This window comes from Peromyscus maniculatus, chromosome 11, assembly GCF_049852395.1.
Source record: "Peromyscus maniculatus bairdii isolate BWxNUB_F1_BW_parent chromosome 11, HU_Pman_BW_mat_3.1, whole genome shotgun sequence".
NCBI lineage: Eukaryota > Metazoa > Chordata > Mammalia > Rodentia > Cricetidae > Peromyscus > Peromyscus maniculatus.
In genome coordinates, this window is record NC_134862.1 from 75,769,318 (window position 1) to 75,791,740 (window position 22,423).

The 22,423-nt window shown below is 43.1% G+C and overlaps 2 long non-coding RNA genes across 2 annotated transcripts; one reads left to right on the forward strand and one right to left on the reverse strand.

Moving 5' to 3' along the window:
- Nucleotides 1-1,053: 1,053 nt before the first annotated feature.
- On the forward strand, nucleotides 1,054-20,202 carry LOC121821339 (uncharacterized). Its single transcript, XR_013043381.1, has 6 exons — nucleotides 1,054-1,707; nucleotides 2,840-3,035; nucleotides 8,777-8,843; nucleotides 10,091-10,354; nucleotides 10,857-11,031; nucleotides 20,011-20,202. It is a non-coding gene; the product is annotated as an uncharacterized LOC121821339 (long non-coding RNA).
- LOC143267821 (uncharacterized) lies at nucleotides 18,770-22,059 on the reverse strand. Its single transcript, XR_013043382.1, has 2 exons — nucleotides 20,195-22,059; nucleotides 18,770-20,074 (listed from the first exon to the last, which is right to left on the reverse strand). It is a non-coding gene; the product is annotated as an uncharacterized LOC143267821 (long non-coding RNA).
- Nucleotides 22,060-22,423: the final 364 nt, after the last annotated feature.

Sequence of the window (22,423 nt, forward strand, 5' to 3'; positions counted from 1 at the left end):
TTCCCTGTATTCTTACATTCTCCACCCCTCCCCCCCCGTGTGTGTGTGAGTATGTGTGTGTGTCTGTCTGTCTATCTTTGTGTGTCTCTGTCTCCCTCTCTCTCTGCTCATGCAACCCCCCATTTCCCTGAACACTGTTTCTCTCTCCTATTCTGCGTCCTATGATAAAACTTTTCTGACAAGTCTTAGCCAAAACAGAAGTCACCTTCTCTCGGAGCCACGGTGTACCATCAGCACCACAGCTGTAGCTCATTCTTCATTTTGTTTTAATGACTGCTATTAGCTGTCTCTGCTCGACCACAAGCTGTATGGAGGGAGTTGTCCTGGGTGAGTCAGTTTTGCAGATTCCACACTGTCTACCACACAGCAGAAACTCCATAAACCTTTGTTGAATAAATACATGATCTGACTAAATGGAGTTCTACAAAGGAGAGGCACTACCTAATCAAGTGATAAACCAGCCCGGTTAAACTTAGGATGAAGGAAACAATAGAAGTAATGAACAGTGAGCTTCTCTTGAATACATGGAATCAAAGTCAGTTCTTATATTTAGCAACAGAGGTGGGAACTGAAATTACTGTCTCAAAAAAATCAGTCTATTAGGTTAGCATTTACATAATGGCAGAATCAAAGCAGCCCTGGCTCTATGTGCCTGTAGATTTTTTTTTCCCTAGAGTGGCTTTGAAATCTCCTGCCACAACTAACCTAGCAATGTTTGTTCAATATATGAAAATTAATAATGGTGGCAGACAATAGTATCAGCCAACATTTAGACATTTGTTAGTTGTTATTTTGTATACTAGTGACACACTTTATTCCCATAATGCTGTGGAGTTGTATGTAATACACCCTTCTATAAACAAAATGAAAAACAAGCCACAAAAGGTGATATTATTTATGTAACTAATAAACAGCCAAACTAAAACCTCAGTTCCAAATTATGTGAATCCAAATAATTGCATCCAAAAGACTTTTGATTTTGATGTTTAAAGAGACCCTGTATTCATGTGGTACATAGGTATACATGAAGGCAAAACACCCATACACATGAAATAACAAAATAAAATACGTGTTTTTGGCCATCAGATGATCTTTTGTTGAAGTATTTTCTCTTGTTGCTTCTTAGGCAGATGAGCATTCCATCTTAGCACTGTTGACGTCATCTATGATATCATGAGAGTGGCCGCCATACAGACTGCAGTACCCAGGATCTCTGTAATAGTTCCAGAAAGTTCTCTGGCTAAAGTCTGGTGGCACCTACTGGGCAGCATTGACAACCTCATCCAAAGTGATATTTCCACTGTTTAGTGTTCTGCTTCTTTCTGCTTCTCAGTGGCTCCTTGAGGGCTTGATGATCAGGGCAGGGGCAGAAGGCAGCACCTCCTCTGGACCTGTCTGTTCTCATTGGTCAGTTTCAATGGTAATCCTCTGTCCTTTCCAGTCACTGTTTGCCTCTGTGATGTCATCACCTACCTTTCTGGGAGGCAGACCCAGGGGACCTATCTTGAGGGCCAAGGTGGATGTGGCAGTGACCTCGTCTCTGGTACGCCTTCAGTACACCTAAGGCACACAGGTTACAAGAGTGTCTGTCCTCCCTGTCAATGTACACAGGTGGGAGCTGAGGCCCAGGGGAGACCCACCATGGCCTTGAACCTACTCTGGAAGGGCACTCTGGCAAAGACTCCATCCACTGTCAGGACACAGAAGGTATGCATCTACTTAGAACTCATTGGGATCCAACATTGGGAACATGATAGAGAAGGCTGGTGTCAGATGAACCTGGACTCAGAATGACCAATGAAAGTTGCACATACTCTCTGGGTCAAAAGACAATTTTTTTAAGGTTTAAAAACTTAAAAATAAAAAAAAAAATAAGTCTGCACTATCCCCTGGTCTTTCCTACTTCAGTTGATGGCAGTTCCTATCGCTCAATTCCCAAGTCAAAGACTTCAAAGTCAGTCTTAGCTCCCATTTCCTCCTACTTCCTTTGGCTCTCTATTCATAGCATGCAGAAACTGAACAGTAGCTCTGTGTCTGCTGCCACCATCTTGGTATGAATCACTATCATAGTCCTTCAGCATTACTACAAAAAATGGTTTAATCAAGCCTTATCACTCCACCATCTAACATCACTGTAACAGCCTGGATGCTGCTACTAAAACGTCACTCATACCCTGTCACGGCTCAGCTCCATATCCTCTAAGCAAATCTCATCTCTTTCAGAATAAGTGCCAGCCCTTCCGTAGTCTGGTCACGCATTGCCTTTGGTCATGCTCCCTTCACTCACGCCCAGCAGCCCCCTTGGCCTCTGCCTCAGGTACTTACAGTCTGTCCGTTGACTCTTCTCTCTGCCTGTCACTTACTCCTCACTTCCATTTTCTCTTTCGCTCAGTTGTAACCTCCTCAGGGATACCTAGTATCACGCTGCTAAAATTTGCAATATCTGTTCACTTTCCCATTCAAAACTCAAAAAAAAAAAAAACCCAACTTATCTTTCCATTTTGTTTTCATTACAGCACACATTAACTTCTAACATACTACATAGACTCTAAGAGTTTCATTTTTTTTACTATCTTCCCCATCAAAATGCAAACTCTTTTTTTTTTTTCTAGTTTACTAGTGTGGTCCAAGAATCTAGAAGTGCTGTCTGGAACACGGTAAGTTCTTAGTAAACAACTCTTGAATGAATGAATTTTGGACCAATAATACTATTTATTTGTCCTAAGAAGAAAATAACTTAGGATAAGACTCTCTGTAATGGTATCATCTTATCAAGTATCATAGGGTAAATGTTTCACAGTCACAGGACAATCCGTTCATTGCTCTGATTGCCCACCAGGTCAAGATCTGATCACTGAAGCCACCACATATTCTGGAAAGAGGTAACAGAGAAATCAAACTGGACCTGAGCTGGAAGCTCCATGCTTACTGGTATTGGAAGTGCCAGAAGGTACTCTTGAGGTTGCTGAGGGAGAAAAGCCATCCATGACCTTACCCAGATGTGGATCCCGAATGCTTCAATACCAACATTCCAGGTCAGACACGCCCACTGGTTCAATAGTGGCATGACCATTCTTGGACAACCAACTACTTTTTGGCCAGATTGGAGGCCCACTCCATAGGGAATACAACATACCTGGTACTGTGAACTTAGTGGAAAAGGGAGGGAAGACACGAGCTCCAAGGAAGAGCCTATTACTGTTGGTTTGCTAGATTGACATGCAGTCAAGCTGACTTCTGCCCGTTCCTGTGTATACCCATAGACATGCAGTCAAGCTGACTTCTACATGTTCCTGTGTATACCCATAGACAAGTGCTGCTCTCAGCCTTGCTCAGGGTGTGTACAGTAGGTGACAGTTCAAGGAGGGACCTAAAGTCTCTTGAGTGCTGAGAACAAGTGTCTATTGGGTTCTCAGCCCTAAATAGGACATCTGCATCACCCCTTCAAGGTTTAGGAAACATCACAGAAGAGGAGAGACGATTGTCAGAGAGAGAGGATGAAGAGAAGTCCTATAAAATCTGTCCTCTGGACATGATGTGACCTTTGCAGTCAAGAGCACATGTAAGCTGTGATCACACACACACACACACACACACACACACACACACACACACACACAGAGAGAGAGAGAGAGAGAGAGAGAGAGAGAGAGAGAGAGAGAGAGAGAGATGTAGGGACACAGAGAGATGGAAGTGGGAGGGAAACTAGCTGGAAAGGAAGGGTCACCCACTTAGGAGGGGGTTCGAGATGGCAGTGGGGGATATGAAGATAATCACGATAGGCTGAATACATGTGTGAAACTGCAAAAAAATCTTAAGCATGAGAAAACTTAAATAAAGAAGACTTTCCCTAGTCTCAGGACCTTATTCACATCTAGGCCAACTACATTCCATAAAACAACATCATCCATCAGATTAAGTTAATGCCCATTTGAATTTGAATTTCACTTTGGTTTAATTTATAATTTATTTTATTTGTGTTTTTATAATTTTATAGGAATTGATGACCACAATGATTTTTTTTCCATATGATTTCATCTTATTAATCAATTCAGTTTAAAGAAACACACAAATAACTTCAGTGAGTCCTAGGGATCCACGCGAAATTTTCTTCCATTGTAGAGAACTAAGTGTTAGTTTAGAAACCGGGCACATCTTGACTATTTAGGGCTGCAGGTATGAGAATGTCCTTAACCTCTAGCCTGTGCAGATGTGAGGCAAATTGGACTCATTGGTAATTCTGTCTTCTAGGTCCACCAACCTCATTACCAGCCTCATCTCCTGCAGCTCAATGATTTGTATCATTAGTCCCCAAACATAATTAAGTGCTCACCCTATGCCCAGCCATGACCTAAGTGTTGGGCATGCAAACAAGAATATCTCCAAGTGTCTGCTGTCCATGTAATCCTTAACATTAATGCATTCTGTAGTACACAAAGTGGACTACTAGTGGACACTTGCCCTCTGTGCCAAGAATAGCCTATGAGGATGCTGACACTCTGAGGGACTGACTTGCTCAAGGTCATGTGTCATAATGTCAATACCCAGGAGTCCTAATTTTTAGGTCTTTGCTCTTTAAATGGTAGCCTTTCCCTTCTCCAACCGCAGCATGTTTGGCTCCATTCTGAAACTCACACTGACCTCCCTACCGTCTGCCAGTATTCCTGATTCCTTCCTACTTCTGTGTGGGAGAATCATAAAACAAGAGTAGTGTTCTTGTACGTGGCAAGCTACATCCTTTTCCCATTTAGGTGTGCGTACATAGGATCAAACATGAAGTCTACAGCACAGTACGCAGCCAGGGCCACTGCTAATGTGATCTCAAGTCCAGAGGGCTCTGTGTTCACAGATCAGGCAAATACAGACATGCTAATATGATCAGGAAGGGTGAATATTATGTCTGTTCAGCTTTTAATAGCATCACCTGGCAGATGGGACCAAGAGCGCATTCTTGCTGTACTATCGAATCCACAGGACACGCTATGTTAAAAATGCCATCTGGCCATCTGGTCACATAGTGTCACACAGCACCCTCAGGGCATCCCACCAGATAGGATTCTTCCTAGTTTTGGCTAGTGCAGACCCTGGACCACAGGAAACACTTGTACAAACCAGGAAGCCTTCCTTTACTTGAACTTAATGTTGCATTCTATAATCTAAAGCAGGCAGCTGAGACCTTCACCTGTTTCTACAGTGCAGACTGTTCAAAATGTCTATGTGGATTGTCCACCCCTTGCTGTGTCTGTACATCTGTTTTTTAAAAAAGCTAAAAATCAACGCTTCATGTGCATCAGCTTTGAATGGATATTTCCCCTAAGTAAGGCTTTGTATTAAAATAGTGCTTCTCTTCAGAGCTTTCAAGGGCAAGTTGTTATCTTCATCTTCATTTGCTAGATGAGAAAATGGATGAGGAAGGAAGTGAGAGCTTTGCTGATAAGGCTCTAAATTAGGAGCAGATTTCCCCAAGAATGATGGTCCGGGCAAAGCACTTCCATCAGAAGTCTAACCCCGAGGACAGAGACCACAGGGGATGGACTAATGGAATAAGATCCAATATCTGAGAAGTGTTGGCCCACACAGAGGAAAGGCCTGATTAAAAAGAATATCATCACATTCACCATCTGTTATAGTTAGATATGGCTTTGGTGTGTCCCCCACAGGTTCAAATGTTGGAAGTTGGGTCCTCACTGGAAGAAGAGGATGTGGTGGGAACTAGGGAGGTCATCAGATTATTAGGGAAGCTGCCCTAAAAAAGGGTTAACACAGTTCTCATGGGACCCCCAACTAATTCCTAAGAGAATTATTATTGAAAGAGAAATACTGACTCCTCCTATGTGATGATTCTGTCTGCCTGGACTTTTACCATTGCGAGGCTGATTACCATGATATCCCCAGCAAAGCTAAGCCAGTGTAATCACCACACCCTTGGACCTCCAAATTTACACGCTAAAGAGATCTTATTTCTCTAGAAGTAAGTGTCAGAAATTTTGTTACAGCAGCATAAAACAGACTAGTACACTATTTCATTTTGTTTGACTTCATAATTATCTGCATTATAAAGTGGACCAGGTATGATTATATCCTGTATTCTTTATATCTTACTTAGAGAGGAAATATTGAAAGGTCAGTGGTGCAGCCAATTTTGCATCACACAGGCAAGAACAAAGCTCCTAGCTACAACATCAAGGCCTTTGGTATGTGGAGCTGGTTTAGAATCTGGACTCCATCACTTACCACCCACATCACTGGTTCAGGAGCTTCCTCAACAGCAAATGATAATAGTAATAATAATACTGTCTTTGGAATCTGGGTGAAAACTAGAGATAATGTATGTGAAAGATCTAGTCTAGTGCCTGCCTTAGAATAGAAAATTAGTAAATAATTGCTATAATTTTATATTTTATAGTAAATTCCATGCAGATGCAATCTTACTGTCCATTTTCAAACAAGGAAGAGATGGAGTATATAGAGACTTTTAAATGAATTTCAAAAGAATTCCCAAGCCACATCTACCTCCTACTGTTGGGAAGGGTAGAAGCAAGGCAAAAGTGGATGGGGTTGGGGGGTTGGGGGGATGGAAGCAGGCACAGACAGCCAGTGGGACATCCCCAGCCGTTCCTTTTGGTGCTCCCTCCAACAGACATCTATCCACCATGCAATCCTTGCTGTAGTATGGAGTCTTTCTTTGTCTACACTGTATCTGAGTTATTATCACACCTTGCTTGGCCCCTCAACAAATTATGCCCTTTTCCTGTCTCCTCATCTACAAGCTGGTATCCTAGTGTGCTGACAAAATTGGTGATTTCTCCAGCTCTATCCTGCTGGGAACCGGTGCTCGAGTCACTGAACCTTCAGCAAGAGCTGTACTGCTGTTAAGGCCATGAGGTTCGAAGAGAGGCTATGTCTGGCCTTGACGCACTCACATTGCAGATGGCAGACAGATGAGCAAATCATTATTCAAGGGTAACCGCTTACAATAGATAATTGGGACTGATAACCTTTGTCAAAGGGACGATTTGGAACCATTTTGCTGCTGTGAATGGCTTCAGATTCCATCCTGTAAATTGTATAAATGATATCTGATTTGATCCTGGTGACAATGACCCTGGAATTATTATTTTCTATTTTATAGTTGAGGACATTTTAGCTTGGGGAGGCTAAGTGGCTAGTCCAAATTTGGACAGTTTGTTATCAACAGAACAGTCTTCTGCCTGAATCGACCCATCTCTCTAAAGCTATTCCCAGAAAGATTTTTTAAAAAACCCACAGAAGGAAAAGATAGACGTTGCTAAGTTCAGGAAAATGAACACTTACATATCTTAACGAACTCAAGGGCTCCCTTGTACAAACTGTTTCAGGTCATAACCATTCAAGGCCAGGAACATCGGCTTATAACATCACCCACCTCAAACACTGAGTCATCAGAAATACAAAGCAGGGCTTCTGTGAGAGAGCTGTTAACCTAGCAGATAGTAGGCCCAGGATGTGAGCATCAGCATGGAAGAGGAGGAGGACAAAGAGGAGGAGGAAGAGGAGGAGGGAGAAGAAGAGGAGGAGGAAGAGCAGGAGGAGGAGGAGGAGGAGGAGGAGGCAGCATCTGGCTGGATTCTGCGCTTTACACACCCTTTCCATAACAGGTAAAGCCTAACCATGGCTCCTCTGTCTGAAAGGCTCCAATGAGAAGAAGCCATGTCCTTCTTGACATCAACCTCTGTCTGCTGAGAAGTTTCTGGTATAACTGAATATAATTCAGTCACAAAAGGCAGGATGAAGTCCCGCCATTTGTGGCAACATGGATGAATGTGAAGACCATGTTAAGTGAAATAAGCCAGGCACAGAAAAATGAATTCCACATAACCTCACTGAGATGTGGAATCTAGAAATGCTGATGTCATCCTCTGAGGGTGAGAGTATAGGGTAGTTAGAGAACCTGGGAAGGGCCCAAGGGAGGAACGAGTTCTGCTGTTCTGTAAGCTGTCAACTTCAGAGTGACTACAGAAAGTGGATTTTAAATGTTCTCACCACAAAGAAATGTTAAATATTTAAGATGTAGATATGATGGTTACCCTGATTTGATCACTGCACAATGTGTATATTCGTGTAAACAAAACCTTGAACTTAGCAAATATGAACAATTTTAATGCCAATGAAATGTCAAACAAATTAACTAAAAACGAATGTGAAAATTTGTTACCAGCTGCCACACTACCATTGGTTGGGTCATCTTCCACCCCAAATAGTAATGTCCTATGAAATCAACCCCACAGTCCTCTAGAACTCTGAGAACCTGTATCTGGTTCGTGCTGCTGTCCACTAGGAAAGACTGACTTGCTTCATTAGCTTGGTCTCAAATCCTTTAATGAACCCCCAAAATGACAGGTGGCAGAGAATGTGACTCCAGCATGCCAAAGAAATAAATAAGAGAGCAAGATATGACCCTTATGTTAGCAAGCAGAGAGAACTACAAGTCCAACATTTTAGCGTAAATATTCTCCTTTTAACAAAAAGACTTCTTCCTGTGTCTGGTCATTTAATATTTCAGATAATTGAGCATTGGTCAATCCAGTCCTAAGTAACAACAAAACTAAAATACAAAATTCATGACAAGTTTTTTTAACCACTACTTCGATAACATGTATACTCACATTATTTTAAGGAAAGGGATAGCTGATAGCGAGAACTCACTAAGTAACGGGTGCCCCTGGAGACACCTTACATGTATGGATATGACTGCCACAATAGTAGCAAGTATTCATCATTATTATTCTCATTTCAGACATGTGGAACCTGAAGCACCAGGAATTTAACGTGCCCAAGATCACACAGTTTTAAAAATGGCATAGGTGAGATTTGAACTTGAACAGGGTCCCCTGCAGTTTCCTCCTTACACCCTACCTTTATATAGTGAATCAACACGCAGAGTTGGTGCTTTGAAAGGGCAGTGAAGTATTAAGTATTGACCAAGTGCCTGGGTCAGTTGTTACCTGAACAACTGATCTAGCCACATCCCTCTCTGCACAGAACATTTGGATGCTAAGGTGGAGTGAGTTGTTCCCACCATCTCCTCGACCCCATCCTAGGATCCTGGAGAAGGGAAGACAGCAAATAGCCAAGTCAGTCACAGGCCCTTAAATGACAGATAATCACACATCTGACAGGATGCCTCCACCTGGCCAAGCAAAGAGCAATTATCTTGAAAGAAGCCCAGGGCAGCTATAAGACACAGAAGGAGGAAACAGGTAGATGGCTGCCCAAAGTTCCCAAGGAACCTCAAAGGCTGTTCCCCTGGAGAGAGGGACAGCAGGAGTTTCAGAAAGGTCATTCATCTCGAAATAGCTACACTGTTCTTCCCCCACCTCTGTTGTAAAAGGAAACCTCTGAAACGCAGGGTAAGGCTGATGCTGAATCTTGAAATCTGAAGGCAGTGTGGTACCTGCATTTCTTTAAAACGTGCACCTCTCCCCGGCACTTGTTGCGGATCAAAGGGATCAAGCACCATTCTAAGCTGTAAGCTATGGTGGAGGGGAAGAGAAGCATTCCTCTATTTGAGGAATGCTTGTGTTCTCATGGAGAAGTCTGCAGCACAGGGAATGCAAGGAGAGAAGGAACTGGAACAGGAATGGGGTACGTTTCTGAGAGATACCAATGCCGAAGTGTGAAGAGAACGGCTTTTAAAAAAAAGATATCTGGTTCCCTCGGCTTAAGTCAGTAAGTCAACCGTGTCCTATCCAGTTTGAGAGTAGGTTCCGGACCCAGGAAGACACTGGGACTCACAGAGGAGCCACGGGGAAGCCTCCAATCTTTTCTGAGCAGAGAAGAGTGCTGCCAGTGTGACTAAGCCCACGGAAGACACATTTTGCTTTTGCTCCAAGGACACATGTCTCTCTGGCTGCTGTAAGAGGAAATGGCAGCTACCCTGTCATGTTCCTTGTCTTCATTTCTGCTCTTAGGAATGGGGTATGAAGGGGGTGCTGCTGGAGCTCCTTCCCCTAGAAGACCGCCCCCCAGCACACAGTAGGCTTGCAGGAAGTACTGGTCTGCGTTCTAATCTGTAGGGCCATGACATTTATCTCCTTCCTTCCTATACCAGAGTTATCCCCATGGGACATCTCTCAGAAGGCATGGCAGCCAGAACCTGGGCCCAAGAGACAAAGGAAGACGAGGGTCTCGTACTGCCACCCCCAGAAGAGAAAAGGGAAGCCACACAACACCAGACAGCTCTGTACTTCCTGAGGACGAGGAACTGTCTGCAGCTTCCTGTTGAACAAAGGCATCCCCAGAGAGTCTAGCTCTAGATGGAACTCGCCGAGCTGAAAGGCATTCTGAACGTTTGGGTGTAGTCACCGTGTTCCAGGCACCTTGACTTGTGCTTAGTGCGAGTCTATTACAAAAGCTCCCAAGTAAATCACCGTGTTAAACATGGTGTGTGATTACAAGTGACACCTAGCTAATAGAGCGATGCACACCAGCTCCACAGGGCAGAAAGCTTGCTGCTATTTAGCTGTGTAGTTACTGCTGCAGGGTGGATTTTCTGGGTAAAGGGAATGTATTTCCACTGACAATCCCAGGAGACTGTTAAGAGGTTACCTACGACTGTGACAACATGCTGGTGAGTGTGCCCAGGTGATGGCCGTCCCTTCGCAAATGCTTGGCGATTCTTTCACTCCAGTTGAGGCAATCTAAATATTTATTCCATTTGAGGGGATCGCAAGGTTGGGTCTGGAGAGAGCAGAACTGAAGATGGTTTGTTTGGGGTTGGGGATGACTTGACTTTTTATCTATTAGTAGTCACTGAGTGCCTATGACACAGAGATAAATAAGTTTCTTCTTGTAACATAGGGTCTCATTGCCTTTAGGGAGAAGATGCAGAAGCATATAAAGATGGCAATAAGTTTTAAAACTCACCTTTGTGCAAGGTTCCCTGTGCTATTTTCAGTTGATATTTATAGCAAATCTAAGCAGGTAGAAGAGTATGATTGTGTCTGAACCCAGTGGCCCAGCCCCCGGGAACACACCTATCCTGAGCACCAGGTATGTTATCACTAGCTATAGCAAGAGAGCTGTGAGGGGCCTCCAAAGCAAGGAGTGAGAAAAGAGGCCCACGGGAAGCTCATGAATTGGGGTTAGCCATAGATAGGCTGGGCAGGAATGCCTCTGGGCTTGCTGGAAGAATCTCACACCTTGTGAGATTGTGGTCACTGTGAGATCCAGTCTACGTGCAGTCTTGTAACTAGAGTTTTCCTGCCTTGCCCACAGTCAGGACAAATCTTTGTCACCCGCCAGTCCCACAGCTGCTCAGACCCAACCAAGTAAACACAGAGCCTTATATTGCTTACAAACTGTATGGCTGTGTCAGGCTTCTTGCTTACTGTTCTTATAGCTTAAATTAATCCATTTCTATAAATCTATACCTTGCCACGTGGCTCGTGGCTTACCAGCATCTTCACATGCTGCTTGTCATGGCAATGGCTGGCAGTGACTCCTCCCACCTTCCTGTTCTCTCAATTCTCCTCTCTGTTAGTCCCGCCTATACTTCCTGCCTGGCCACTGGCCAATCAGTGCTTTATTTATTGACCAATCAGAGCATTTGACATACAGACCATCCCACAGCACGGTCTCATCTCAGAAATCAGGAGTCTGAGCTGGCTGGCACCAAAGAATCAACGTTTAGCTTGTGAACAATCTTGTTTTGATCTGATGTAGATTATGTCACCAAATTACAGTCCGGCCCGTTCATTGTGAAAGCCTCTAATTTCCCTTTCAGTTGTCAGGCCCTGCTTTCCAGTCCAACTGCCAATGGAATTCCCTTTTATCTTTATCAATTACTATCATTTCTATCTTATAAGTGGAGAAACTCAGAAGCAGGGAGAAACTCAGAAGCTGTTATCTGTAGCATCCCCACGAAACCCAGGACTACCGACACCAAGTGGGATAAATACATTAGTTCTCTTGACCTGGACGATCTACTCACAGCAACCTCTCTTTTGCTTTATGTTTCTTTGCCTGACTTTCCATCTCCCCTTCTGTACGAGTGACAACCAGGGCTTGTAAACTTGTATAGTCTAGTAAATGGCAGTGTGGTCCTCAGGAGTGGCCTGCCCAGCCTTCTATTCTGAATCTATCCCTCCTTGTTTCAGATTACCAACATGTCTCGATCTTGGTAGCTTCTTAACTTTGAAATGAGAATAGTATTAGTATCTCTCCCGTAAAGTCATTGGGAGAATAAAGTAAGTGCCTAAAATGGTTCGGGGGAGTTTCTGCTATAATACAAAGTGCCAGGTAATGAAGTTAGCAAGACCATTCTCTCCCATCTCTGTAGGACTCAATATAGTATTCTGCAAACTGATAGCTGTGGTGGAGAGGAGCCTCCTAAATTTTTAATTTGCATACAAATCATCTGGAGATCTTGTTAAAATGCAGATTCTAATCTGGCAGGCCTGAGATGCTGCAGTTCTGGGAGCTCCTGGGTGATGCCTGCTGGGACCACACTTTGAACAGCAAGTAATTCTCGCAGCATGTGGTCTTCAGACCAGCAGCTCCAGGGTTCCCAGAAAGCTTGTTAAAATACACGCGAGTCTTGGCATGCATCCGCTTACCTTCTCTCCCTGGACCAGGGCTTTAGAATAGACCCAGTGGTGTGTGTTTTTATGAGCCTCCAGGTAAGGATGCTGATGCTCTCACTGTTTGACATGGACTGGAGGAGAGGACTAAAAAGAATCTGATGCCTGGCGTGGCATTCTGGATTTGCTGTGCGACGGTTGTGTGGTCTTGGGACAGTCACTTCACCTCCCTTAGCCGAGCATGGGAGGCCCTAAGTACTGAATTTTCCTAAAGCCAAAGCGTGGCTGCCGAGACCCCAGCTAAAATGTGTCACATTCTTGGATCCCAGCAGCACTCTTTCTCCCTAATATGCAGCCCATTCTCAGCATCTTCTCAGAAGACTCTCACATGGCTGTGGGGAGACGATTCAAAAGCATTTGGAAAATTTAGGAGATAACACATAATTGTAAAGTACATCAAACATTTGATCAATGTTCAAAGAGGTGAAGTGTCACATGGGAACGTCCAACCAAATATTACTAAACAAAGTGCCAGTAGTTACGAGAACAGCATTCAAGGCTCCTAACTAACTCGGCATTTCCCATCAGAGTAGATAGATACCTGATCACAACTGCTGGAGAAGGAGCTAGAGTATGTGATTATAGCACTATCGATGGGTTAATGAGGAAAACAACTGTTGAAATGGATGATTCATATCAGGACCCAAGTACTTCTGTGTCAATAGTTTTTTGTTTTTGTGTTTTTGTTTTTGTTTTTCGAGACAGGGTTTCTCTGTGTAGCTTTGCGCCTTTCCTGGAACTCACTCTGTAGACCGGGCTGGCCTCGAACTTACAAAGATCCGCCTGGCTCTGCCTCCCAAATGCTGGGATTAAAGGCGTGTGCCACCACCGCCCGGCTTCCTTCTACCTCTTAAAGAAAACAAAAACAAAACCACTTTGCTACAGGTTGCGAATGGCTGGGTTGACAGCAGCCATTCCTCCCTCCCTCCCTCCATGCTGCACAGCCATGGGGAAAGCTTTTGGTCTGGCTCTGTCAACACGCTCACCAGCTGCCACTGTCTATAATTAGGGAAATCTACCTACAAAGTTGACTCAGCCACTTCCACCTCCGTCAAGAAGTGGAGAATCGAGTGGGATGATGGGAGTTTTACTTGTGTGTATGTGTTTAGTAAATGGTTTCTAAGTTTCAAACAACTATTACTGAAGGTCCACTAAGGGCGAGGCACAGTAATACTTTTGGGACATTTACCTGTTACCATTAAACTACCTATATGAATTCAAAATATATGCCTCCCAGGTATACCCTACTTCCCTCACCCGAGTGAACCTCCGTCTCAAGTAACCTGAACTAGCCAACTCCCGTCTAATAATCTCAGCACACACAGAACACTGCATTAAAATGGTCGAATCAACAGGAAACCAAGGCTCTTTCCTCCAGGCTGCTAAAAGCCAACCCCGTGATTCTCTCACTGTCATCTGGCCTCTCGACCATTTCTCTTATCGGCACAGTGTGACGTCTCAAGATGATCTTATCCTATCCCCTCCACGTCTAAGCCCATATTTGGTGCTCATGCACACACGCCCCAGAGGAATGTAGGTCCAGGCGGCCGCTCAGTTACACATCTGTGTGTGGCTTACCTTTCCTCTGGTTCAGGACAGCTCCTGAAACTCCCGCCATATGCCGTTGCCTCGGGAGGGCTCGCATTCCATTGTCTGCAGCCGTCCAGCTGTCCTGTTCCCAGCACAAACAGGAAACCAAAATGTATTCCTGCTAAGCACATCCTCTCTTGCCTGGCAGCTTATTCCCCTAATACGGTGGGTCTATGTCGATGGCCCTACTAACATTTTCAGAGGAAAGCTACAGTTCCAGACACACCTGCCTAATGTGGGAGAGAGGAGAGAAGGTACCCTGTCTGGCAACTGCTCACTCATCAGCACATCGCTTGTTGGTAAACTCATCTCAAAAACTAGTCATCAGACCACAACACATCCGAATTCTCACTGAGCTTCTTTTCCCTTGAGAGCAAACTAAAGGCTTGGGAATGCAAGGGATCACTCCCAGATTATCTACCTCTACCTCCCTCCCATCGCCCCACCAGAACGCTAGGGGTATGGATTCAAGTACAGAGAGAAAGTGCAGAGCACTAGACAGTGCAGGTAAGGAAGGGCGTGTAGACAGCTTTATCTTAGCTATCCCTGTAGGAAGCTGGTGCATCGAGCTATTCACAAGAATGGCAGTGCAGAAAAAAAGATCACATGCAGACAGAATGATCTGAGATAGGGACGGGTGCTATGGAAGAGACTCGACGAAATCTGCTTAAATGTGACACAAAAAATATTATATACAACAGAGGAATCTGACGGGGTCACACATACAGCAGAGAAATGCCATTGTCTTATAGGTCCTGAGTCTAAACATGAGTCAGCAGTCTGGCAGTATTGTTTAATAAAGCAAGAATGGAATTCGGAAGAGGGATAGAACATTGTGCTCAGCACATCTGAGCGCTCTCGCTCTTTCTTATTATTCCCTAATTGCATCTTGTGTCTATGCCTTGTCTCCCCAATGAGATCAAAAGCTCCCAAAGGACAGAGTCCAGGTTTGACTCTTCCCTTGAATGTTTTTTACCACAGGCAAGAAAATATGAGAGAGAGAGAGAGAGACAGAGACAGAGACAGAGACACAGACAGACAGACAGAGAGACAGAGACAGAGAGATAGAGAGACAGAGACAGAGAATATGAATATATTTGCAATCGTAGGAGAGCATAGGTGGAATTGTGGGATTGGTTCTGTAATTTCAGAAGAAATTCTCTTAAAAGACAAATAGGATAGAACTCAAATGAAAGGCTGGCTTGACAGAAGCCTGCAAAACTGATGACTAAAAAGACAATGACAATCTATCTACAACTTAGCAAGAGCCTGTTAATCTGCAGGCAATGAACACCGATCATCCCCAGTCCTTACAGTGCCCCTGCATCCTGCATGGTAGGTTTTAGTAGCCCCGTCCTACAGCTAACAAAACAGATTCAGAGGACTTGAGTAACACAACAACCATGATCATAAAGCTCCTAAGTGAGTGAGTTGGAGGAGTTAGAGTCCAGGGCTGCCTGGCACTGGAGCTCCAGTTTCTTGCATTTGCCCATATGCTGGGAGGAAGAATGTGTGTCATATATATTGTAGGATACGGAAACAGACTGAGCCCGGAGGAGTGTTGTCCTTTCTGGCAAATGGGATGGTTACAGCAGGCACCTCCAGCCCAGCCTCACAGTTATGTGAACCAAGCTGTTGGCACCACAGATCGGTGCCGAAGGTCTCTGGCTCTTGAGGGATTCAGGGCACTCTATGGTCTCAGAGTCAGGGGAGGAGGCAAGCTCCAGATGCTCTGGACAGGGTCCAAGGCTGTCTCTATTTGTGTCCTTTTTGTACTGCTTTAGCTGACTCATCCCATTGAGCTGTGTGCACTGTCCGTCTAGTCATAATGGAATAAGACATCTTCAAACGAGCCTCCCTACTGTCAGTTGCAAAGAGAAGTAAGCAAGAAAATTCCAAAGAGAGAAGAAAGAGTGGGAAAAGACAAAATAAAATGTTACGTGTTAAAGTTTATTATTTTTTACTTCTTTCAATTTCTCAGATTTTTCGAAAATCGAAATTCTCGCTTTTTAAAAAGATTACTCTTTTTTCCACTTTTATTGAAAATAGAATCTTTTCTCATACAATATATCCTGATTACAGTTTCCCCTCTCTCTATTCCTCCCAGTTCCTCCCCATCTTCCCCTCCCCCATCCATTCCCTTTCTGTCTCTCACTAGAAAAGAACAGGCTTCTAAGAGATAACAAAATAAAATATAAGATAAAACAAAAACCATCACATTGAAGTCGGACAAGGCAAATCAAGAGAAGGAAAAGAGACCAAGAATAGACACAAGAATCAGAGACCCACTCGTTCACACATTCAGGAGTCCCATAAAAATACTAAACTGAGTGCTCTAATGTAAGCCCAGAGGACCTGGTGCAGACCCAGGTCATCCTGTGTATGCTGCTTCAATCTCAGTGAGTTCATATGAGCTTCGCTCAGTTGATTTAGAGGGCCTTGTTCTCCTGGTGTCCTCCATCCACTCTGGCTCTTACACTTTTTTTTTAAACATTAATTTTTATTTATTTGTATGAGTGTGTGTCTGCCATGTCTGTGCAGGTGTCCACAGAGGCCAGAAGTGGGTGGTGGATACCATTGAGCTGGAGTTAAATATGGTTTTGAGCTACCCAATGTGGGTGTTAGGAACTGAAGTCTGGTCCTCTATAAGAGCAGCAAGTGCTCTGAACTGCCGAGTTCTTCCCCAAGTTCCCCAACAAATAATCTTCTGTCAGAACTAGGCAAAATCACAGACATATTTAAATAATGTAAAAGTTTAGGAATGAAGAAATACCTAATGCCACAAAAGATTTAGGAAAATACAGACAATTAATTATATTAATACACAACTTTTCTATTGCTCTTTTGCTGGGAAATAATCTCTGTCTTTATAATCTGAAACATCTCTTATACCATAAACAAAACACAAAAAGCAAACATACAAGAAATTTTTTAAGAAAAATGTATAAGCTATCAAGTTGACCAACACCACAGCAGTCTTTGGAATTCATACATAAAAAGGCAATGAACTGATGGTCACAGAGATGTCATATCAGGTAAAGGTGATGCCCTCCCCAAGGAATTTGAGCTAAGCTAACTAAGAACTGGCACACACACAGCAGCCTGGGATTCCATTCTTCTGAGGTGCCCAGAGCTCCCTGAACAAAATAGCCTCGCTCTGTCAGCACAAAGCTGAGAACAAGTCTCCTGGCAAGGAGCAATGTATTGACCGTCCCACTGGAGACTTCAGAATCCTTCATCTTTCCTTGTGGCTATTCATTCTCAGTTCCAAAAGGATCTTTTCAAATAGGACCAACTTCTCATCCCACATACCAAAATAATCCTGAAACATGTTTTAGAGAAATTTAATAGGTGCTCCAGATGATCTGAGGGAGGAGGGCGAGGCAACTTCTCCTTGATTCTCTGAGATGGAGAGATTTTAGGGCACAGAATCATAGAGAATTGCCAGTGAGTAGGAGTTTAGAGTTGGGCTAATCACCTCAGACAGAGTCTGATGCGGACGTTGAATCTGTAGATCTGAGGTGAGACCTGAAATTCTGGATTGCTATCAAGCTTCCAGATGATGTTTATGCTGCTCGTTGAGGACCACGTTTTGAACATTCTCAGCTTTACTGGTCACAGGAGAACTGAGATTAAAACTCTACCTGGATGTCCTTATCCACCACACTCTCACCATATACATTGTAGCAGTGTGTACGAGAGTGACAGCTGTTAATGAAAAGCCCTCACTCATTGCTGGTGGGAATGTCAGATGTTACAGCCCCTTTGTAAAATATTTGGCAGTTTCCTAAAATGAAACATAAATTACTGCCATGTCCTCATTCCTAGAATAATCAAGTCAGGCATTTTCTTGGCATGCATATGGTACAACCAGATAGTTTAGGGGAGACCAGCTAGAGATATCTGTTATGTGACTAAAAGAATCCTTGTAGTCAGAGGTCCTAGTTAAAACTCTTAGCTAGTCTTTCTTAGAGTTTCCAGACTCCTATTTCTTTCGGTATTAAATGAGAATAACTAAAACCTACCTGGTAGTGTTTGACAGATTCAATTTAATTAGAAATTGTGTAAACTCCATGGACCTCCATAAATGTTATTTTATATCCTGAGATTAACTACTTTGTACATAAGTACGCCTGACAGCTCTGGAGGCAAAGAGGTAAATATTGAGAGTTCCTGTATACAATACGATTCTTAACAGCTAGTCAGAGAGGTAGAGTGAGCACAGGTCAACAGCCGGAAGGATGTCAATATCTTTAAAAAAAAAATACTGCAAACTAAGTATTTAATTGCTAAAGAGAGATAAAGAGATAACTAGCTAGAGTTAGATGAAAATAACTCCTAAACACTGGCAGAGAGCTGGAATTGATCTGGGGCATGAAAGAAATGAGAGGCATAGATTGACAGAGGGGTGAACAGATCACTTAAGTGAGCTAAGTGACTGTTTTTCTCATCCATGAAATGGAGATTAAAACAAAACCTCATAGGACTCTTGTGGGGATTAAATGAGATGATGTATTTACAAGCTTAGTACATTTCTTACACACAGTATGCACTCACCATAGTTTTAACCCTTGCTGTTTTATTTGAGTGAGTAACATAAACCTATGATAAAAATAACAAAACTGACATTTAAAGGCATACGTTGATGAGTTTTGCTTTTGTCTTTCATCTCCATTAACAGGTTTCCCCCTCCCCTCATAGGTCACCACTCTAACATAAGTCTGCAATGTTTCTTCACACAGAATACAGCAAATACAAATATATTCAAAACTGGCCTTCGCTATACAAGCAGGTTACACTGCATTTGAAGTTTCAGCACCTGTTTTTTTTGCTTATTTGATTTTTGTTTCTGAAACAGGATCTTGTGTCACACAGGTTGGCTTTGACCTAACTAACTATGCAGCTGAGACTCTGGCCTTGATCCTCCTGCCTCAACATCTCTAGTGCCGGGGTTACAGGCATGCACCACTATGCCTGGCAGGTGTGTGTGTGTGTGTGTGTGTGTGTGTGTACCTGTTCACATGATTGCACTACATGCATGTGTGTGCATGTGTGTACATGTACATGTGAAGGCTAGAGGGCATGTCCAGAGAAGGCTTTGCCCTCTTTGTTTCTTTCTCTGTTTTAAGGTCTCTCATTGGCCTAGAACTCTCCAGAGAGACTAGACTAGCTGGCAAGCCAACCTCAGGGATCTCCCCATCTCTGCTTCTCCATGCTTGGGTAACGAGCACATGCCACCACCACACCTGGATTTTCCACATGGATTCTGGAAATTTAATCTTCTGCTTTTGCAGCAAACACTTTACCTACTGAGTCCTCCCTAGACTCTGTGTGTGTGTCATTGAAACTAAATAGCATTCTAATGTGCAGTTAGACCGTAGTTTATCCAGGGCCCCCATTGATGGACACTATACATCAGCTAACACGAATAACTTTTGCACGCCTAACATTTTTACATGTGTGTATTTTAATCTACAGATGAGATTCCAGGAGACGGATGGATGCATATGTAGTTGTTATCAATATTAACAGCTATCCCTTCATAGTGCTCCAGGCTGCTTTGTGGTGCTTCCTCCTGTGTCCAGAGCCTTGCCAATGGAGTGCTGTCTAGTTGGGATTTTGATACTACTCTTACCACTTAATCTACAAAGTCATTTTATTAGATGGTTCTTTTCCCAGTCTTTCTATGGTCTGTTTGTCCATTCAGATACCAGTATCCCACTGTTTCAATTACTGAGGTTGGGTGACAGTGTTGCTATTTAGAGGGACTAAATTCATCTTCTCTGCTGTTTGTTCTCAGAGGTTTCCTGGTTATTCCAGCTTGTCTATGTTTCCATGTGAACTTCAGAACCAGCTTTCTCAGTCTGGAGAAGATAGAGAAGACTGTTTTACTGAGATTGTTATGAGAATTCGGTTAAATTTACAAACTAAAGAGAATTGACCTCTTTGTGACTTTCAGCCTTCCTAAGTAAAACATGACAAACCTTTCCATCTGTTGGGTTCCAATATTGGTTGTTGGAGTCATTCTTGATCTCATCCCACACCAATTTCAGGTACAAAGGCCAGGAGATAAAGGATAACAAGTTAGAATGACAAACAGGAAACAGATTCACCTGTACAAAAGTCAAGGGACCATAATTCTGAATCCTGGCCAAGCGGAAAGAGTTTATGTCCACAAGAAAAGACAGGGAGGGGAGAAAAACGTTTTTGGACTTGATGCTTCATATTGGTTGTTTTGATTAATTCTCATTTTACAGATCATAACAATGTCATGAAAACAATCTGCTCTTCAGATTAATTTACCCCAAACTGCAAACCAGAGGTTACTATAAGCCTCACACAAGAGCTCTCCAAATGCTAGAGGTTATAATGTTAATGAGGATGAAAATGAAGAAACCATCAAGGCCCTAACATATGAAGTAAATTGTCAGATATCTTAAAGACTCATAATTCAAACCTGTCAGCCAGTTTCAAAAGCCCGTACTCTATATTGTATTATCTTCCTCTGGGGAAGTTCACTAAGGTCAGTTTAGTTTAACCGTGTTTATTAACTATCTGCTCTAAACAACTTGAATATCAGCATCCGTTTCAGAAGTTACATTAGAGAAGGCTTAATTTATACATAATAAAAAGACAGTCATGTTATTTGGGCATGTGAGGTATAGAGGACACATTGGCTGATGTGACAGATTCCATAAAGAGATAGAGTAAGGTCAGCTTCCAGAGCTTTACTTAAGGGTGGAAAGACTGCCTGGTTCATTCATTCCTTTCATCTCTGTCCCCTGTCTTCTAGTCACTGGGTCTCTCTTCTCTCTTCTCCATTTCCCTATGCCTGAAGTTCTCTGACAGACTGTTTTGTGAGCCCAGGCTTACATGGTAGTTCCAGGCTCACATTCCGACTTCACCCGTTCCCTCCAGGGAAGTTTTCTGATGAGCCATGCTTAAGCCTGTCTCAGCACAGTGGCCAAAGGACAGAGGGTCTAATAAATAGCAGCCCTCAGTCCATCCCCATACCTGTCCCCTAACCACATGGCTGAAGTAGAGGATGAAGAATTGTAATTGTCCATTTGAGAGTTGAGGGCTAATCCTGAGTAGTGCTGGAAACAGAGCACCACAAAAACAATGGTAAAAGTTATTAGAACATGGCCCCTCTATGGGTGATCATGCAGATGCTTAAAAATACTTTTAATTTTGATATTATAATATAATAACATGGGAAGAGGGATGGTGAGGTGGCTGTTCTTCTAAAGGACTCAGGCTTGATTCCCAGCATCCACTTGATCATTTACAACTACCCACAACTCCCTCCTCCAGCCTCTGAGGGTGCCAGGCACTCACATGGTACACAGACACATGTGCAAGCAAAATACTCAGGCACATAAAATAAAAATAAAAATTATAAACAACATGGAAAATGTTATTTCATGGTAACCGATCAAGAAATGTACAGGAGCAAAAGCTATGTGTAAAATCTGGACAGCAAACATAGTGACCTTTAAAACCTGTACCAAATATGAGTACTCTTCTTTGGATGGTGCGGTAATTACTGATTTTTCTCCTATCTTCTTTCTTTTCATTATTATTCTTTTTCTTGTGGCATTTGTTTATACCTGTTCTCTGCTGTCTCTCCCGACATCTTTTAAGTGTTTATTTTGTGGCTAAGAATGCATACTACTCTTGCAGAAGAACGGAATTCCCTTCCCAGCATTCACATGTGCACCTCATTACTGCCTGTAACTCCAGCTCCAGGAGATCCAACGCCCTCTTCTGGCCTCTGTGGGCACTGCACTCACATGCACATGCATACACATACACATACACACACACACACACACACACACACACACACACACACACACACACACACACATTCCTATAATTACTATAAAAACTCTTTAAAAAAAATTCTAATATGTGTCATTACATTGACTTTTTTTTTCTCCAATTGTGTTTGGTTCTGTATTAGGTCTCTGGGCCATCCAGCATCTGGGTCCTGGTATAATAATGCCTAACAATATTCTGTTATACTCATAAATTGGTGACTACCCCAATTGTCATCAGAGAGCCTTACCCAGTAACTGATGGAAACAGATGCCCTCAGCCAACCACTGAGTTGAGCTAAGGGAATCCTGATGAAGAGAGGAGGAAGGATTGTTTGAGCCAGGGTGGTCAAGGACATCACAAGGGAACCCACAGAATCCACTAACCTGGGC